The sequence below is a fragment of the Manis pentadactyla genome, chromosome 1 (assembly GCF_030020395.1).
Source record: "Manis pentadactyla isolate mManPen7 chromosome 1, mManPen7.hap1, whole genome shotgun sequence".
Classification (NCBI taxonomy): domain Eukaryota; kingdom Metazoa; phylum Chordata; class Mammalia; order Pholidota; family Manidae; genus Manis; species Manis pentadactyla.
In genome coordinates this window covers 105,476,151-105,496,084 of record NC_080019.1, presented here as the reverse complement: position 1 = coordinate 105,496,084, position 19,934 = coordinate 105,476,151, and the positions used below count along the sequence as shown (strand labels likewise).

At 36.5% G+C, this 19,934-nt stretch overlaps 1 protein-coding gene across 8 annotated transcripts in view; it reads right to left on the bottom strand.

The window, feature by feature from the left end:
- Window positions 1-19,934, bottom strand: part of NLGN1 (neuroligin 1) — an 831,070-nt gene that overhangs the window by 41,846 nt on the left and 769,290 nt on the right. The gene's annotated exons all lie outside the window — the stretch shown is intronic.

Genomic DNA, 19,934 nt, shown 5'->3' with positions numbered 1-19,934 from the left:
CATAAAACTCTTAGGAGAAAAATAGGTAAAAATCTCTTGGACATAAACATGAGCAACTTCTTTATGAACATATGTCCCTGGGAAAGGGAAACAAAAGCAAAAATGAACAAGTGGGACTATATCAAACTTAAAAGCTTCTGTGCAGCAAATAACATCATCAGTAGAACATAAAGGCATCCTACAGTATGGAAGAATATATTCATAAATGCCATATCCAATAAGGGGTTGACATTCAAAATATATAAAGTGTTTATATGCCTCAACCAACAAAAAGCAAATAATTCAATTAAGAAAATAGGCAGAGAATCTGAACAGACACTTCTCCAAAGAAGAAATTCAGCTGGCCAACAGGCACATGAAAAGCTGCTCCACATAGCTAATCATCAGAGAAATGCAAATTAAAACCACAATGAGATATCACCTCACACCAGTTAGGATGGCCACCATCCAAAAGAAAAGGAAAAACAAATGTTGGCAAGGATGTGGAGAAAGGGGAACCCTCCTACACTGCTGGTGGGAATGTAAACTAGTTCAACCATTGTGGAAAGCAGTATGGAGGTTCCTCAAAAATCTCAAAATAGAAATACTATTTGACCCAGGAATTCTACTCCTAGGAATTTACCCTAAGAATGCAGGAACCTAGTTTGAAAAAGACATATGCACCCCTATGTTTATTGCAACCCTATTTACAATAGACAAGAAATGGAAACAACTAAGTGTCCATCAGTAGATGAATGGATAAAGAAGTTGTGGTACATCTACACAATGGAATATTAATTAGCCATAAGAAGAAAACAAATCCTGCCATTTGCATCAACATTGGTGGAGCTAGGGGGTATTATGTTCAGTGAAATAAGCCAGGCGGAGAAAGACAAGTATCAAATGATTTCACTCATCTGTGGAGTATAAGAACAAAGAAAAAACTGAAGGAACAAAATGGCAGCAGATTCACAGAACCCAAGAATGGACTAACAGTTACCAAAGGGAAAGGGACTGGGGAGGATGGGTGGAAAGGGAAGGAGAAGGGAAATAAGGGGCATTACGGTTAGTACATGTTATGTCGGGGGGGCGGCACAAGGAGGGCTGTACAACACAGAGAAGACAAGTAGTGATTCTATAGCATCTTACTACACTGATGGACAGTGACTGTAATGGGGTATGTGGGGGGGTGAACATAATGTTGTTCAAGTAATTATACATTTACAACATCAAAATAAAAAAAATCAATGGATGAACACGATTTATAAACTAAACATACACAACATGTAAGCTCTGAGGGCAATATTAAATGTAGACAAAGTAAAAGTCAAGAAAGAATATTTTGAGCAAGTCGATTTTTTTTTTTCTAAAGAGGAACTGTTTTGGATCAGAGTTACATCTTACAATGAAAATAGTTGTCACAAATCTTCATGTGACAAAGGGAATAACATTAGATAGAAAATGTAAAAGATATTTTAGAAACAACAATTAAAAATTAATAAGGAAAAAATTGGTAGAAGTGCTATTATTTTAGAAGACCTTTGTGTTAACTCTGGGGGCACTTGACAGACTATGTAGAAAATATGTATGGGCACTGAGAATTTGAATTACATGTTGTTTGGATTATAAATTAAATTAATATATATGTATTGAACCACAAGCACCCTGTAGAGAGCACAGCTTCTTTTCAAACACTTATGTCATTATTTACCAAAATTGATTATATGCCAGAGCTCAAACATTTATAGAATTCAAAAACCATATTAGTGATATTCACTCAAATCATTTATTTAGTACTATTTATGAAGATCCCACCATGAGCCAGCACTCTTCTGAGCACTGGAGATACAGCAGTAAACAACGCAGACTAGCTCTGTGTTCTTGGATTTTACTTTTATTTGGGGGGAGACCTGAATGAGCAAATATGACAGTCATTATATTGTATATCAAACATTGGAAAGTACTATAGAGTTAAGAAAGGAGGATAAGCAGAACTGGGGGTGATGAGTTCACTTTATTTCTTGCTTTTTTGGGGGGCCATTTATCTCAAACCTATTGGGAATTTGGTCTATTCTTAGTTCAGCTTTTTAAGAAAACACTATCATACTTAGAATAAAGCATTTTATAATTTTCCAAAAATAATCTGACCATAACTCAGAGGGTAAATTGACAAATCCATACTTTTAATATTCAAGTAGCAACTGTAAATCCTATTTGTAACTACAAAGAACATAAATTGATGAAATGCCAAGCCTATTAAGGAGAATTTTCCATTGTTAATTAAAAGAGATCCCCTATGTTTTCTTTTTCTGGGTCTTAGGAACCTAAACTCTTGATGGATGCATCTGATCATATTGTTACATGAGAATAATTGGATGATATGTATTTAAGAAGGCTAAACCGCTGAGCTAGAGTCACAGTATCTCACACAGATACAGAGAAGTACTGAAGTGCGGACAAGCATCTGTATTAAGAAGTGTGTTGTGCTCGCCACTGTTCCTTTTTCCTCACACCAGCCTCACTCGAGTTAATTGTATTATCACTTCCTAAGACGGAGGTCTCAGCAGAGAGGAAAAATATTCAGGGAAAGAGTAATATGGGGAAAGTGGGCTGGGGCAAGGAGGTGGGCAATTCCTCTTTAATTCTTGGTTTCACTGGGTTAAATGTTCTCAAGAAGAGATTTCCAAATGAATTTGTGAGAGACAGCCTTAAACTTCAAATATATGAAATTTGAGTTCTCAGCACAAGTCAGTGACAATGTTGAGAAAATCCAGGCCAAATGCTTTACATGTTGGTTTGATGATGTGTTAATACTAAAAAAAACTAGCCATCATTAGAATGCTGAAAGCAATGATTTCTTTTTATTTTTTACAAAGTCCGGAAGGATGGGATATAAAAATATCCACCAAAGGGAAAAAAATGTGAGGGCAAATTATTTTTAAAAATTTAAGATATAAGATAATTTTGGGGAGAGAAGACTTTCCTATATATTTTTAAATTGAAGTTATAAACTGTACAATTTTATTTTACATTAATTTGGTGCTAAAAGTATAACTGAGTGATTTAGTGTGGAGTTACTAAGTTTCATATTCTTTTATTCACATGGAACTTAAAGTAGGTTACTGGAAAGAACTATAGAAATTAAAGCTTAAATGCCCACATAAAGCATAAAAGAAAAAGAAACTCTGTGTCAACTTGTCATAGGCAGAACCAAAAATAAGCTAGAAATTAGCATATAATACTGAATATAATAAATACTAAATTTGCATTATTACTAAAGAATTAAATGGCTAGGGTGGTAATTGTGATCATTTTTCAGAGATTTGATATGTACGAAATTCCATCCTCAGTGCAGAGTGTCTCTGCTGAAATTTACAAATTTGTAAATCATTCCTTTGGTTCGAGAGGATATTCATCAAAATATGCAGCTATCACGAGGCCATAAAGCCAAGGAATATTCATGGTTTTATAGAGGACTAACACAGACTTACAAAGGCAAAGCCATTTCTCCCCATAACCACAAAGATTAGGAATTTTGTAGGGTGGAGCCAAGGTGAGGAAAGAGGCAAGCGTGGCACATGGTCATCAGCCAGAAGCCTGACTTACATCTGTAAAAATAGACTATGGAAAGTAGAAGGCTAGGTGGTCTACAAAACAGAGAGGCCGACCAAGAAAACCTAGGGAAGTCTTCCTGGAGGAAATGCTATGGCTGGTTTTGACAGGATAATAATAACAAAAGTCAGCATTTATTGAGTATTTTCTCTGTTGCTGGTAGGAACCATATTATGAAGGATCAGACATGCCATGTTAAAAAGCTTATTTTCTAACCTTGCACCAGGAGGAGTCACTGCAGGGCTTTAACATGCAGGGGGAGATGAGAAGTTTACGGATCTTCTATCAATTTGGCAGCAACATGGAGGGTCCAATGGAGAAATATAAGGCTAGAAGGAGAGGATTTCTTTTAAAGGTTATTGGATTATTCTTAATGTGGAATGACATCACCTAAAACTAAAGCTATAAAAATGTGAAGGGAAAAATAGTAGATGGTGTGTTGCAAATAAACAGGTTGAACCTGTTACTCTTCAAGATGTTATTTGCAAAATATCAGGGATTACACTTTCACCAAATCAGGACATTTTTGATAGTGGAAGGACACACTATGAACCATTACATCTAAGGAGGATGTGTAAACCAAAGCTATTCCCAGTAACCTGTTTAATGTAGTTTTTAGAAACAAGTGGTGGACCGACAGAGAGGTCATTTGGCCATGGAAAGGAAAGAGACACATCAGAAAGACACAAGTGGTTAGCTCTTAGGAAAGGACCCACTGAATCCTAACCTATTTTTTTGGAAAGTGGAGAGAAGAAGTGCATAATTTTTCAGCTGTGTGTGACTGTCAGATATAAACCTACTCAACATTTAGAAGCTTCCAGAAGTATTCTGACAGCTATCTTCCACTGAGGTGACTTCTCAATACCATGCACTTACCGTGGCTCTAGTTTGCTGCTGCTTTGCACATTACTCAATTCTGAGTTCCTGTGAGGCACAGAACTAAGGGGGAAGGGTATCCCACTAACCTAGCTGTGCTATGATTGAGATGGCAGAGGGCTTCACACAGCTCTCCTTGGAGCCTGAGCAATATAAACTTCAGCAAAGGGTCAGAAGGGCTTTTGGGTGTTGCTGCTGGACAGCAAATTGACACAGAAGTGAAGAGCGAATATCAAGACATTCTGCACCAAGGGATTACATTTCCTTCCCTTTGAGTTCAATAGAAAATTTCATGCCGTGTGGATTAGAGATTAATCTCTATAAGCTAGTCAAATGCTAATAGTTTAGAATAGTTTTCTGTTTCACAATACCATCTGAATCATATTTCCATAGTATTAAAAGGCATTTAAGTGACTATAATAGTATTACATGCCATTGTTGAAGAATTAGAAAAAAGAAAACTATAAAAATGAAAATAATTATCACCCATAATGTCTTCACTGGAATATCTACTGTTAAATGATAAAGTGATTTCTTACATTTATTTACTCAATATGTACAACTTTCATTTGACATTTTCACTTAAAATTGTATCAGAAATAACTTCCTATACCATTAAAGTCACTTTGAAGTGTGATATGGAATACAGGATAATACTTTATTTTATAAATGTATTATAATCTATCAATCACTTCTGTATATTAAACATTTAGATTGCCAATATTTCACTAAAACAAATAATGTTGAGGTGAACACCTTTGTGCATAAATAATATTTTCTGTATTCTAATCATTATCATTTCAGTAGTAAAAACATTGGAGAGAATTCGTTCCTATTTTAAAGTAGATACATATTATGAAATTTCTTTCAAGAAGGTTTATATCACTTTATGCACCAATACTAGTGAAACGTCAGATCTGTATTGTTATATAACTCTTAACTGGGTGTTATAATTTTTATAATCATATAATTATATAATTTCATGGGGGAAAATGGCATCTCATTTTCTCTTAATTTGAATTTCTGTGACTTTTCAGTGAGGCTGAAAATTTTCTCATATTGTTCACGAATACATTTGAGCTTTTTGAGTTCATCTCAATTTTTAGTCATCTTTTGAAGTTGAATGTAGTGCTTTTTCAGTGTTATACCTCCTCTCCAGTGTCAGGGTCTCATAAGGCACCTAGGAAGGTGCTGTGCACATAGTGGGAGTTCAGCATGTATCAGAGTATAAGCTTAATTTGCACCTCACTGCAATGCCATGTATGGAGGCATGTAGTCTTCACTTGTAGGTAATATTTCTAGACATGTATCTGAAGACTATAGTGAAATGGGAAAAAATGTTTTGATGAGAGGGATTTAAGGACTTTTCTGAGCTTTTAATTTATCAATTCGGGATAAGTGTGTTTCTTGTGCAATTAGTATCACATAATAATTGGAAGCAAGCTCAAGTGTATTCTGTTCACACAAGAGTGAATAAATTCCCATATATAGACAATAAATAACAACAATAACAGGTTTGTGTAAAACAGATCTAAAAAATTGTATTTACCTTCTTACCAAAAGAAATCCTTTTAAAAGTGATATCACATAATCAAAAGTATAAAAGCAAAAATTTATTATATTATTTTGCTTTCATATTATTGAAAACTTCCTTAAACTAATTTGCCAAAATTCCAATAGTATTTTAAAGAGATATAACAAATCCTACAAATACATTTATCTGCTATATTTTTTTAGCACTTATTAGCAGGAGACCTGTGTTAAAGAAAAAGACCTCAAAGTATATTATGCTTCAAATCAAGCTCCTAAACACAAACTTATGATTCAATATTATTAATTTTGGGATTATGTAATTTAATTTTGTTACAAGCTGTAAACTAGGAGTTTGAGGAGACAGAGAAAGGTCATAGAGTGGATGTGTACTATGAGCCATGCTTGATGTATATCTCAATCCTGTTTTTAGATCAAGAAACTGAACACAAATTTTAGAAAACTTCTCAAGATCACAGAGTGAATAAGTGGCGGACTCATAATTAAGACCACTTCTGCCTGGAACTAAAGTGCATGTTCTGTCTTCTTCACTTTCTGTCTCTCAGGTCTTGTTATAAGTCTTTTAGAAATGGTAGCTCATTTAATTTTCATAATTCTATATTATAGGAACTGTAAATACCCCTATGTTAGTGTGGGGAAATTAAAATGCAGAGGTGAAGAATTTGCCGAAGGTCGCACAGCTAATTGGTAGCAGAGCTAGGAATCAAATCCAGGCAGTCTTGAGACTAGGTTCTGTACATTGAACCACAACACTGCACTCTCTCTTGATATGCAATGGAAATAGATGGAATCACTCATCTTCCATGGGAATTTGACACCTCTGCCTAATTTCGACAAGGTAATACCTTCCAGGAAATTATCAGTCTGCTTTATAATCAATGTAATACAATAATCTACTTACCTGATGAATATCTACTATTTCTTGGTTCACCCAGAAATGTAGTAGGCTAGAAACACCCTGTAATTATCTCATCACTAGATTTGTATAAAAATGTTATTTGGGGGCAGGACATACTCTGAAGAAGAGCTATGAAAAGAGAGGGTATATTTCATGCTCTAGTTTAAAATGAAATTTTTTCACCTGATGTAGACAAAGGGAAAATGGAATTTTATGTACAGGAAAATACTATAGTAGAATTAGCATGACAACTATGTAGTTACCCTACACTCAATAGCATCTATGCCCTACTTGTTTTCTAAAAGATATTTTATGTCCCCCTTTCTCTTATATTCACAGTCAAGAAAATAAACTAATATCTCTATTTTATTTCCTTAGCCCCTACTACACAGTAGGTATCTGCAAATACATGCCTTTGGGGATGAAGATAAATGATTTATGTTAACAGAATCATGATTAGACTCATAATTGAGCCAAATATCTGTTATGTGGAACTGCATGACATTTGATTTGCAGAAGTTGTTCCGTCTGACTTTACAGGAAGATACACTGATGATGTATCATTTTAATTTCTTTCATGAGCACACACTGGAAAAAAACTAGTAAATGGCAAGATTGTCTATTTGTTACAGTAGTGCTCCTCCAAAATCAAATGAACAAAGATAATCTTAATTTCATGAATCAATTATCTGAATAAATACCTCTAATTAACTGAGGAATTATGTTTGGAAAAACCCATTGAGAAATCATTTTAATATAAGGATGTAGAAAAACAGAATAATTCCAAGCTAATGACAAATTTTCTCATCACCATTAAATATAGTATAGGAACTTTCCTAAGTATATGTTCAAATATATATTTTAAAAATCACAAGTATTCATAATGTGCAAATGATGTCAGATTTGATTCTGTTATTTGTGCCCACACAATGGCCAAATTTAAAGGCAACTAGGCAAATTATATTTTTAAAATATTTGGTATATCTGTATAAGACATATAAATATTAGATTATGCTAACATTAATTTCTTTCTCCATCTCTCTCCATGAAATATAACTCACTTGAATTAATTGAATAATGCTATGTAATGAATATTTTTGAAAGACTGTTGGAAATCGAGGTCCCAGCACCTGACACATTTGCCACCAGATACTATTGTGTTTAGAGAATTCTCTCTGCCTTTCTGGTTAGCTTTCTCATCTGTGAAGTAAACAGGTTGAACTAGACGAATTCTGAAGCTTTTTTTCTGTTATAAAAACTACACTGTTTTAGAAAATATGACTGCACTGATCAATTATGAAATAACTGGAGATAAAACTAGAATAATTACCTGAAGTGGCATAACTACTGTGTGCTATAGAAAAATCAGGAAGGGACTAAGGAATTGAAGAGAATTGTGTTAGAATCTCTGCTGGAATTCTGCTGAGCTTTGCTACCTTCTATTAAAGTTCCTGAGCTTTAGATTCCTCTTCTCCAAAAATGGAGATGGTAGTAAAAATCTTATTACTATTATTTTTCTCCCCAATGAGTAGCAAGAGTGGACATTCCCCTGGATGTTTTAGCCTTACAATTTCACAGGAATTTAGTTAGTGCAATTAATCCACAGAATTTACAATTACCTAAGTATTCAATTAGCTAATTGTATTAGCAATAAACATGGTTCTATGATTTTTGCATAAAGTTTATGTGAATCTGGTAGGTAAGTACAATGATTGCTCATTCTCATTTATAAATTCAAGTAAATCCTATGCAATTAATCTTCATTACCCTTAACTTCCCTATTATAAACCTTACTAGACCAGGTCTAGAATTTTTTCTAATATTTGAACCATTAAAAATGAAGGATTATATCTCTACTTGCTTTCATTTCTTGTATACCAGTTATAAATAACCAAGTCTTTAAGATTTAACTTCATTAAAAGAGATGTGCTCCTTTGCAGCTGGGACAAATGGAAAAAGTCATCATCTCCAGAAGTAAAGAATTCCCTGAACTACCAATTTGGATAGAATGGCTGTAATCAGGCAGCCCAAGAAATGGGGAGAATATTCACAAAGGAACATTTCAGCAAGCCACTTCTTCATTTTAGTGTTGTTTTAAATTTTAGTGGATGGTATATAGCCCTTTTTAATTGAGTAACAAACATATAGCACCTGGTTCTTATGTCATAAGATACTTAAAAAGTAGAGGAAGTAACAATAAAATTCCACGTATCATGAGTCTAGTAAAAGCTGAGCTCAACAAAACAAATCCAAAAGTGTCTTATACTATATATTGTCTTTAATAGCACCCCGATGTTATAGCAATATGGAAAGTCACACACAAGCTAGAACTTAAAATTACCACTTTTATGTCATGCCTATTGAACCAGAAAAAAAAAAATTCTGTAGAAAATCCTTCTCAAACCTTGACCTGTTTAGTTCTTCATACTAAATTAAGCCAAACTTTTGCATTGTATGAGAGATGGATGATCACAGATATATCTAGATAATCAGTGGAGGAGCAGCTAATGGTCCATCTCTTCCCACTACAATGCATTATGTGCCTTTAATTAGAAAGCATATACTTTCTTGGCATCCACAGTTATTTCCAAGTTATGATCATAAAGAACTTCCATGCTTTCTTCATAGTGAGACAATTCTGGCCATCTTTTAATCATATCTTTGAAGATATTTTGATGATCCAGAGGATAATTAAGTCTTGGTGGCCATGAGTGAGTTTCAATTTTGTTTCATACAGGAAACATGACATTCAGTATCTATACAGAAATTTTTCATTATGTCTACACAACTTCTAATAAAATAAGATCCTTCTGCTCTTTTGCTATATTTCATATTGGTATTTCTGTTCTAGAGTTTAACTGTAATGATACAAAACAAAACAATCCAAAATACTCAAAAAAGTGAAGCTAGATCATGATCCTAATTATAAGTCTTGTTTTTATCCATCCTGATTATTTCTGATTTGAAAAAATAATGGAATAGTACAGTGATAAACCAACAGTATAACACATACTTGGCCCACTCTGGTTATTCATGTTACATGTTATTTGGACCAGATGCTGACTGTTGAATTTTTTCCTCCCCTCACCAAACACACAAAATAAATGTCCATTAAGCCCTAGGACAGGGATTCTTTATATGGGAAACCTGGAATGGTTTAAGGGGATCCAAAAACCCTTAAAATTCCATGCACATTTTTGTTTATAGAAAAAGGCCATATTTTTCATTAAAATGCCAAACAAGATTCAAAATCCTGTCAAAATTCCTCCTGGAATTTTTTGAGAATATTACATTGTAATAATATCCCAGGATGCACAGATAGCCCTTCCCAACCCAGGTATGGAATTCATGAAATACTTAGGACAGTTTTTTTATGTTCTGGTAGAAGAGAAAAGGGCATGAAGGACAAAAAGAGAGCCCACAACAAGCCCAAAATAAGAATGAGACTGCTTGGAAGATTTGGGTTTTTCTTTTGACTTAACCCCTGAGAAGCTCTCGGGATTTGGTAACATCAATTGTTCCCTCTTGGCCTCAGATTCCTTATCTCTAAACAGAGTATGTTAGACTGCATCAGCAATGTTCCACGCATGTTCCTTGATGTCCTTAGGGTTCTGGAAAAGTATTTCAGTGACCCTCCCAAGTCTTCAGGACAGCAACTTTAAGTTATATTAGGCAGTTCCTTTGGTTTCCTATGTCACTCCTTTTTGGAGTTGTTGAAATTGCTCAAACTTGTAGGAGAACATTTTATATATGGGATGGTAATTAAATTATTAGTTTACAATTATGTCTCCTCTGCTGGATTTTAAGTAACTCAGGAGAGGCTTTCTTTCTTGACCATCTCTACAACCTAGAATAGTTGCTATATGGGAGGAGAAAGATAAACAAACACAAAATGAAGGCAACTAATGTATGCAGCTATATGGAAGATGGATTAAATGTTCGTTAGATAAGATGCAAGCAGAATATCAGGATCGTCATGCAATGATCATCTAAGCAGTGGGATGCAGAGTTGTGGCTAAACTTGAGAGGTATTTAAGAAATAGAATGCTTATGACTTTGTGGACAACTTGGCAAAACATATGGGAGAAAGGAGTCCAAAATAACTTCCAGATTCTTGTATTGGTGTCTCATTACCCAGGAGAGAAAACACAGAAGGAGGAGCAATTTGGGAGTTAATGATAATTTGTTAAATTATGGCCATGTTACTGGGGACACCAAGTCATGTAGTTCTTTTATGTCTTTGGGTCTATTTTGTAATTTGAGATTCAAAAATGTGTTTATTTCTGTAGGCAGAAGTCAACGCAGTTGGAAAAACATTTCTCAAAGAAGTATGCGTGAGGTTCTCAGTTATCAGCAAAGTACTTGTTCTGGATCTAGGATACATGCTTAGAAGTCAGCAAAAGACATCTGGCTGCCCACACTGATTTTAGAGTTGCCAGTGGGCAGGTTAGTGGAATGCAAGTGAGTGGGTGAGATTATGTAAAGGAAAAGGAAGAAACTCTCTGAAAAAGCCAATAATGAGGGGCAGACAGAGGAAGAGGAGAGAGATAAAGAGACCAAACAAGTGTCCTGAAAGCTAAGGGAGGAGAACAAGCTGGTTAGGAACTTAATCGCGTGTGATACTTTGTTTGCTTTTAGTGCAAGAACGTTCCTAGGTCGAACGTTCCCTGTAGGAACTTATCATCAAGGATCAAAAAAACACTGGCCAGATTAACAAGATTAACAATAAATATAAACAGCAGAGTTGGCATGCTGCTTAGGCACCAAAGAAGGATACGGTAGAGAAAGAATATGTTCAGTTAGGAAGACAAAGATAAGGGAAGATCTGTGGGAGGTGCTGGAGGGATGAGAATAACATGAAGTTGTGAAGCTGTCAGCTCTCCTGATCAATGTGAGAAACCTGTTAGGAGAAGGTAAACATTCTCAGTGACTTACAGAAGAGATACATAAAAATTCCTGAAGTTGTTGAGAAGGGCTAGTCCCCTTTCTGGGGGCACTAAACATATAAGAATCTAGGCAAGTAAATTCAATGAAATGTGAGAGCTGCTTTTGAAATGTGAAAAAATTATTAGTAGCATGCTTCAGAAAGTAAAGTACAACCTTAGAATAGTAAAAGTATAAGGAAAAAAGTTACATTTTCAAATAAGTACTTCCATTTATATCAATTCAACAACTCAGTATTGTAAAACAGATACAAACAGCCACTGGGATGGTCTAATCAACACCTGGGAAGAAATGGATTAAAGAAATGAACCAGTAGTGTGCGGAAGAGAGATTACATTTACAAGTGTCTGATGAACGTGAAAAATGGAAGAGAATTGCAAACTCAGAGAAAAGAAAACTTTACTTGTCCAAACAGGAATCTTATTTGGCCAGTTATATTGACTGAGCTGAATCTAATGAGTTCTTGTGCCAATGTAAAATGGACCCCAAACCTAACCTAGGAACCTTTTATTGTAAAAACAATTAAGTGAACAAGAACCACATTGATTATGAAATAATAAATAATTTGCTTTGCAAACCACATGTTGTATCTGTTTAGAATATGAAATAATGTGTGCATTGATTTTGGGAGAAGGCTTTGACTTATCAGTTTTCTAGACTTTAAATCAGATTAACTTTTGCCTACTGTATAGAGCAAAGGAATGAAGTCCTAACCCTAGAAGTCTTTTATTATTTGAAGTATTTGAGAAATAAAGTGCAAGAAAGAATTATACACTCTGCTTCTATTATAGCTAAGAGGTTTTAAACAAAATAAATTCTTGCTGCATAAGTTAACATCCCATAAAATCAAACAGACTGTCTGTGTATTATATGTATATGCTATGACCAATTAAGGAAAGGACTTACAATTTAAATTATTTGAATACTGTATCTAATCATCTCAAAATATCAAAAGATTTGTACTACAAATTTAATTCTCCTACTAAAGGGGTTTGAATTGTGTCTCCTCCAAATTTATGTCTACCTGGAATATCAGAATATGAACTTATTTAGAAATACAATCTTTGCATATATAATTAACTAAATTAAGATAAGGTCATACTGGATTAGGGTGGGCCCTAAATCCAATGACCAGTGTATTTATAAAAGAAAAGAGGGGGACATTCAGACAGGCACAAAGGCTATGTAACCATGGAGGATTGGAATGGTGCAGCTACAAGTCAAGGAACACCAGAGATTGCAGGGAGACACCAGAAGAGGCAAGGAAGCTTCTTCCCTAGAACCTTAAGAGGTGTATGGTCATGCCAACAGCTTGATTTTGGATTTCTAGTGTCCAGAACTTTGAGAAAAAAAAAATTTATCTTGTTGGATGCCACCCAACTTGTAGAAATTTGTTACAGGAGCCCGAGGAAATTAATACACCCACTTTTGTAGAAAGGAAAATGATTATGTATGTTTATGTAAGTACTGTTTATCCAGGAATCTGCCTTTTAATACTTCAAGGCTTGTTCTTCACACCATGTTGAGTGACTTGCCCAAGGTCATTCAGGAAATCTGTCATTGTTGTAACTGGACCCAAGACCACCGCCTATCTAGGGTCTTTGCTGCTGTCTCTGTCTCTTGCTGCGTCTGACTTAATGAGGAAAATTCTATAGAAAAATGACTCCTGTAAATTTTGCTGTCAATCAGTAGGAGTGGGCAAGGTGCTTGTGCTGATGGCTTTCGGGAATTAGAATGCAGGGCAAAGAGCCCCACACTAGTTTATAAAGCAAGCTGAAGTGTCACCGGCTTCCTCACCTCATCATTTCTGGTATGGTACTTATCTTTCAAGCCACAAAACAGTGCTGATGCCAAGACCATAAAAAAGTATTATATGGTTTTGCCTACCATCTTGTCAAGGTGGGCTGGCAAAGCAGAGGACCTCAGATAGAAAAATGGAGTAATAAAGTTTAAATAGTAGGCAATAATATTAATCCGCTGTGCTGCAGTGCCGATTAAGAGATTGAACTAACTCCCTGCAGTTCTAATTGGATTTTCCTGTATTTTCTACAACCCTTAGGGCGCTATCCTGATAAATCCTGTTTTTGCTTGCCATTTATTCCCCATGAATGACTCTGTGTAATGGACTTATCTTGAAAAAATGCACAATTGCTTGTATTGCCATAGAATTTTTTGTAGTTTTCTTTGCAGATTGCTGGTATGTTACTTTCTAAAAAGCAAGTAATTAACACACTGAAATGCTGGGCTAATTACCATCTAAATATTTCATATGGGTAATAAGATATAAGGCAGCAACTCAGGTACTGGGAGGGTGCAATCATGTGCGAAGTGATGCCTTAGAAAACTGCGTTAAGTCTAAGACAGCAGACCCATACATCATTATGGATAATATCTGAGGTAATCAAATGTAAAACAGAAGAAGAGTAAAGCTTTATGTATACACTTGTCAGGTATGTTTCTCAAATATGTAGAATTATTTTCACATGGCCAATTCACTATGATTTTTGAAATAATACTATCTTTGTCTAAATTGGTCTTCAAGTGTATGTGTGTGTATGCATGTGCACTCCGAGAATCCTTTGTCGGGATATTCTGCACATAAGAATCTCAGTGCATGGTTATGATTCCAACAACAGCCATACCAGCTCCAATTATAAAACATTAACTATATATTCCTAGGTCTAGATCACAGATGGAGAATGTGTGAAATATGGTTCCCATTAGGTGCAGGAGATCTTTAAATTAATTTGGGATTAAAATTTTTATTGAGAAGGTGTGGATAAAGTGAAGGTTCCTGTGGCCAGGATTCTCACCTGGCCCTGGTCAGGTAGCCCACTACACACGTGTGGGTAATACGTTGTTTTTGACTCTATATAAAGAACTGTGCCCAGTGTTCTGGTGGCACAGCTTCTAGGCTGCAGGAGAGCAGAGGCTGGAGTGGTGGAGGCGCTGAGGGCAGAGACTGAGACGGCTGTGGGGGCAGACAGGCCGAGAGGCAGAGACCAACTTGCTGCATGCAGACTCTCTCTGAGTAGACAGGATTCTAGTGATTGACCTGCCACCGTGGGAATAAAGTTGAGTATAAATCCTTTCACCCCAGGAATGTTCTACTGTCATTTTTTTTGGTCTCATTGAATCCATAGTGAACTTGCCTGGGGCTGAAACCCAATGGCAAGACAGTAGGCCTGCTCAATTTATCTGATTTATTATAGGACTAGTGATGCTTCTATTTTCCTTCAATATGTTTTTAGTCTTGATTTATAATGACTTACCTCTGGTTATTTGCCCACCAGGATCTCCTAGCAAATTCCCAAACTCAGCTAGGTGCCCAAATTTTCTGCTTCAGAGTCTCAGGGCAAACTGTTTTCCAGTTTGTGGTGTCTTGCCCTTCAGACTTTATGGACCTCTTAGTCCTGATTGCCAATGAGTTTTGCATCATCTCTCTGCCTGGTCCGTCCTTTCCTGCTACACTGTCCATTGTATTTTTATAACTTCTTTCTTCCACTGATTTCCTGATGGCTTCTCACTGTCTGATACATGGTGGCTGCTCCTTCACTCTAACACTGACATCTGGAAAACTGAACTGCAGTAGGCAATCCCACTTATTTTCTAAGAATATGTCTTGCTTCTTTGTTGTTTCATTTGAACCAAACGTGCCTTGACCCTCTTTATATTTGCTTCCAACTCTGACTAGTGATTTCTAGCCATTCACATCTATAAACATTTACTGAGCATCTATCATGTGCCAGGGCATTGGACTAATGGGGATAGAAGGTGAACGGACACCATCCCTGTTTTCAAGGAGCCAATGGTTTGTCCTGGATCTGTTTTGTTATACTCCTATGATGTACCAGGCAGTTGATACTTAAATTTCACAGTTGTGGTTCTCTAGGCTTGGCAGGCTAGATAGTCACCTGGGGTGTTTGCTAAAATATCAGAGATCTGGGCTGCCTTCCAGATTTGTTGAATCATGGTCTTCAAGGATAGGGCCAAGGAATCTGCCTAAGCAAGCAACACCTATGATTATGTGGTTATATATCAGAAAATCTGAGGACCTTGCCTTGAGAGATACTCTCATGGTAACTCTTTGGTATAGGTTTAATAATCCACATTATATGGATAAAAATTATGTAACTTTTAAAACTGAAGAGGGGGAGAGGCAGGATCCAAACCCAATCTGTATGGCTTGAAAATTCTTCTGTTTTCACTCTACTCCTTCACAAAGCTTATTAGCTCTGTTTTCTATGGGTCCTTGGTTTTCATTCCAGAGTGGTATCCCAGATAATTATGGCACTCGCTGGCACTACAGACAGCTATGATGGTTAATTTGTGAGTCAACTTGACACAGCCATGGGGTACCCAGACACTTGGCCAAGCATTAATCTAAAAGTGTCTATGAGGGAGTTTCTGTGTGAGTTTAACATTTGAATTGGTAGACTGAGTAAGCGGGCTTCATCCAATCAACTGAAGACCTTAATAGAACAAAAAGGCCAAGTAAGAGAGTCTGACTTTGAGCTGGGGTGTTTGTCTTTTCTGGTCTCTGGACTTAGACTAAAACATAAGTTCTTGAATCTTGAGGCTGCTGGCTTTGGACTGGAACTGTATGTCAGCTTTCCTGAGTCTCCAGATTACAGAATGCAGATTGCAGATCTTGGAACTTCTCAGCCTCTATCATTGCATGAGCCAATTCCTTATTAAAAAAAAAAATCTCCCTCTCTCTCTTATTCTGTCCCTGTCTCTGTCTCTGTCTCTGTCTCTGTCTCTGTCTCTCTCTCTCTATATATATATATACACATATACATATCCCTTATTAGTTCTGTTTCTCTGGAGAACCTTAACTAATCCAACAGCATTTGCTAGCATTTTAGAAAGTAGGGAACAATTTTTTTGGATGTCTTGACAAGTTGCTTGAAATAAACTTGGATATTTCATACTTATTTTAGAGGCAAGACTGAGTATGAACAAATATGGCAGAAAATGATCTAGGTCAGAATGAATCACCAACTGAACATTAACTAGGATGGTTCTGTCAGAACTAGAGCATCATCTCAATTTCAATAAATGGCAGTAACAACCCAGAGGCAATCCTCCCACTTTGGGGAACTGATGAAATGTGACCAAATAATAGGAATAAGTTACTGTCAGCTGGATCCCCGAATGGAGTGGGAAACCTGGAGAATGTCAAGAACCAAGAAACTACAATTATAACAAAGCCCATGGGGGGAAGATAAAGCTTGAGAAATGTAGGTTACTTATCCAATGCAAAACTCAATGACCAATGCCTCAGTTACTCTGTTTGGTTGCACTTCCCTTCAGGGTGGTCTCATTTTGAAAGATCACATTAGTTCCCATCCAAGAGTTTCCCAAAGATAAGGGTACCTGGTTTTGAAGGAGGTCCATGACCTTGGCAGCAATACTATTATAAGGTGGTATTTTTCAAGGACATAAGTGCTGTGTATTGAAAAAGCAACTCTTTGTCCTAAGAAACAAAGTAAAAGAATATTTGTGCTAGCAAAGATTTTGGTTAAACTAAGAAAAATTTATAAAACAGAGTGAAGTAAGGCAGCATTGGACTTAAACCATTTCTGATAATCTCTTTCCTATTCTTTAATCTCCCTTAAGGAAATATGATGCAGCAACACTGCACAAAACTACTGGGACCACTTTTATTATCTGTCTTAAATCCTCCCTAATGCAATTTTACCTTATTACTTTCAGGCAGGTAAGGGGTGGTCAATGAAGGGCATTAGTCATAGTTATCTTGGTAAGCTATATTCCCCTGGTGGCAGATTCTATTACCATGAATATTCTCATTTTAACCTTGCTTGATTATTTAAAGGAAGCTTAAGTGATATGGATTCAACTTGTCTAAAGCATTAATTTTTTCCATGAAAAAAAGTGGTGTAAGCCATAAAAGAGCTGTGAGAGGGCCAAAGACAATTTTTCTGAGGAAATTATTCATTGACTTAATTTACTTTAAATTGCAAAACTCTGCTCCTTAAGTTCATTTATCTTCTGGCCCAGGCAAATGTAGGAAGTAGGTAAAGTTTGTCTTGCTCACCCATCACTCCTTTAGCTTCCCTCTGATGCCTGTAATACTTAGATAGTCTTCCGGTTGACCGAGGATGGCCCGTGGCCACCCCTCACTCATGATGACTATGCTGGCTTCATTCCACGTTCCATTATATTTCCTCCCTGCCCACTCACCTTTTCCCCTTCATTATATAAAAGCTTATCCACCTCGTTTATCATTTTTTCAGGGTTCTTACTTCCTGCTCGGTGAGGTCTAATCAACCCAATAAACAACTTTATGTGTTAATGGAAACTGTTATGGTTTGAATTGTGTCTCCCAAAAAGATATGTTGATATCTTAAGTCCCATTACTTCAGAATATGACCATTTTGGAAGTAGGGTCATTGTTGATGTAATTAGCTAACATGAGGTCACCCTGGATTAGGTGGACCCTGAATTGAATATGACTGGGGTCCTTATGAGAAGTAGACACACAGGGAGTAAACACCATGAGCTGTCAGAGGCAAAGCCTGGAGTCACGCTGCCAGCCGCAGAGGAATGACCAGGCCTGGAGAAGGCAAGGAAGGAGCCTCCTTGCGTTCAAACTTGCCAACACTTTGTATTTAGACTTCTAACCTCCAGACCTGTGAGAGAAGAGATTTGGGTTGTTTTAAGCCACCAGATTTATGGTACTTTGTTGTGGCATCCCTAGGACACTAATGTGGGGGCTACTTGTTAAAATTTTATTTGTGAATAACGTATGTACGTCTATTATAATGATGCCTTAAGGGGTCAATAACATAGTGGAAGCAATACTATTAGTGATGTGACTCAGGTACCTGACACATCAATGGGAAAGGCATTTTGAGATGGAAAAGTGGAAGGGATGTGTGGCATCTAGTGACTACACATGACAGATCCTGATGTCAGGGTTCTCTGAGCTGACTCAACATGACAACCTGACATCTAAACTATCTTGTGGAACTTCAAATCCTAAATGTTGCAAATACAGAGAGGGACATGGCAAGGGGGCTGGTTACCACTGGTTGAGAGCCTTAAGTATCAGGCATGTTGGTAGATCTTTGCTCTTCTCTTGCAATTTGGCCTTCTCCATGTTAGGAAGGGGCATTTCGATCTATACAGTTGCTCAAGGCACATAACCGGAAGATGGAAAAACAGATTTTTTTCCCATCTTTTATCTCCAGCACCTTGCATAGTATATGATATATAGCATGTGTTAAAAACTGTTTGAAAGAATGTATAAAATAATCATCAGTCTAGAAAGCCTGAACCAGCTTATTCTCATGGTGGAACTCACCGTTTCATGGGTGCTGTGCTGGGGGAGCTCTGTGCCCCTCAGTTTATCTCTCCCACAGGTTACATAAAGTCTTTTATTAAAATTTTTAGCATGCAAATCCACTTGCTGATGACAGGGAGTATAGAGAGGTATTTTAAAATCAGAAGAAGGAATCTGGAGTCTGGCCTCAGCTCAGCTACTAATCAGATACCCAAACCTAGACAAGGCACAATTTAACAGGAATTATTAAAGAACACAGTAAGGCAATCAAAAGTGGATTGGAAATCCAGTAAAATTGGATTTGTAATCTCTGTACTGCTAAAAACTCACCCTGTGGGGTTGTCATGAATCTCCACTGGGTCACATTTTTCTCCTCCGAATATTAAGGAGATTTGACTATTTAAGAGGAAGCGAGCATAAAATCATTTGGCTCTGTGGGATGAGGGGGTTTGGAAGAGTGACAGGAATAGAGGGAGGAAGGTTGTCACCCTGGGAGGCTGCAGTAGAAAAGATAAAAACAACGTTTTATTTGGAACCAGTGATGAGTGTAGAAATAGTTTTCTCTTACCATCCTCAAGTATATTCATTGGCAACACGCTGCCCTTCTGTTATATTTCCATGGTTTGCTGTGACCTATATTTGCTGTGATGTTTTACTGACTCCTTCATTTGAATTAGCTGCTTTTTTACATGCCTCCAAATGCCATTATGAATCACTGAAGCTCAAGACCATCTATCACAGTTACAAGGCATATAAAAGATGACA